The sequence below is a fragment of the Phoca vitulina genome, unplaced genomic scaffold, assembly GCF_004348235.1.
Source record: "Phoca vitulina isolate PV1807 unplaced genomic scaffold, GSC_HSeal_1.0 scaffold16, whole genome shotgun sequence".
NCBI lineage: Eukaryota > Metazoa > Chordata > Mammalia > Carnivora > Phocidae > Phoca > Phoca vitulina.
Window position 1 is genome coordinate 3,338,997 of NW_022589719.1, and position 1,438 is coordinate 3,340,434.

The 1,438-nt window shown below is 41.3% G+C and overlaps 1 pseudogene; it reads right to left on the reverse strand.

Moving 5' to 3' along the window:
* Positions 1 to 255: 255 nt before the first annotated feature.
* On the reverse strand, positions 256 to 888 carry LOC116638925 (annotated as a pseudogene).
* Between the last annotated feature and the right edge of the window lie 550 nt (positions 889 to 1,438).

Sequence of the window (1,438 nt, forward strand, 5' to 3'; positions counted from 1 at the left end):
TCTTGAGAAAAGCACTAAATTGTTCGCAGTTAAAATACAAGATTGTTAGGAGTTGTAAGTACAATAAAACAAAGATTTTATCCTAAGGTTTGCAATGGGTATTAATTGTTAATTATGCATTTTTCACATGAGTCCTTTATCTCCAAATACTACATTTTTTTTTCATTTTGTAATTTTGTCAGGTTTTTTTTTTTTTTTTTACGTATACAAAAGGAAAAGAACCTTTATTGCTTATTTATAATAGCCGTTATGCTTTTATGCTTCCTTGCCAGATGCCTTCGGAGCAGGTGTTTTCTGGGCTGGAGCTTTCTGACCTTCCTGAGACTTTGGAGGCGCTGCATTCTGGCCTGCAGCTTTGGGGCAGGAACCTTCTGGGCTAGAGCCTTCTTGCCTGCAGCGGCCATCTTTTTTGCTGGAAACTTTGCAGCTGCCTCAGCGGCACCCTTAGCAGCAGGTGCTTTTTTGGGAGGAACTTTCAGGAGAGCTGCTTTTTTGCAGCTTCCTGACATGGAGCTTGATTATTCTGTTGTTCCTTGTTTTCTTTACTTTCATGACTTTATAACGATCAAAATCTGTCATCTTGGTATTTCTTTCTCTGGCTTCAATCTACGTGGCCCATCTTGTGGCTGCCCATTTTGTAAGGATACCTGCCTTCTGCCACGCTTGTCGGACATACTTCTGGCCGGCACTGTGTGGGAACTTGAGGATGAAGTCAGTGAGCTGCATGGATTTGAGAGGCATAGCCTGTCTTCTTACCTGAGTGCAAGGTCCATCAGCCAAAGCCCTGTTCTGAGCAGTAACGTTTACAATCCCGACCAGCTTCCCTGTAGGAGGCCCAAAGGAGATGTAGGTCACCCAGCCAACCTCCATGAAGCACCTAAAAACCATGTTGGCAGGGGAGAAGGAAGAAGGCATTCCCTACTGTGCACGTCTCTTTTATAATTTTGTCAGTTTTTACTTTATTCTTTTTAAGTTTTTATTTAAATTCCAGTTAGTTAACATACAGTGTAATATTAGTTTCTGGTGTACAATACAGCGATTCAACACTTCCATACAACACCCAGTACTCATCACAGCAAGTGCACTCCTCAATCCCCATCACCTATTTCACCCATCCCCCCACCTCCCTCCACTCTGGTAACCATAAGTTTGTTCTCTATAGTTAAGAGTCTATTTTTCGAGTCTGTTTTTTGTTTGCCTCTCTCTCTCTCTTTTTCCCCCTTGGCTTATTTGTTTTGTTTCTTAAATTCCACATATGAGTGAAAGCATATGGTATTTGTCTTTCTCTGATTTATTTTGTTTAGCATAATACTCTCTAGTTCCATCCATGTCCTAGCAAATGGCAAGATTTCATCCTTTTTATGGCTGAGTAATATTCCATTACACACACACACACACACACACACACACACACACACACACACCCCATCTCTTCTTT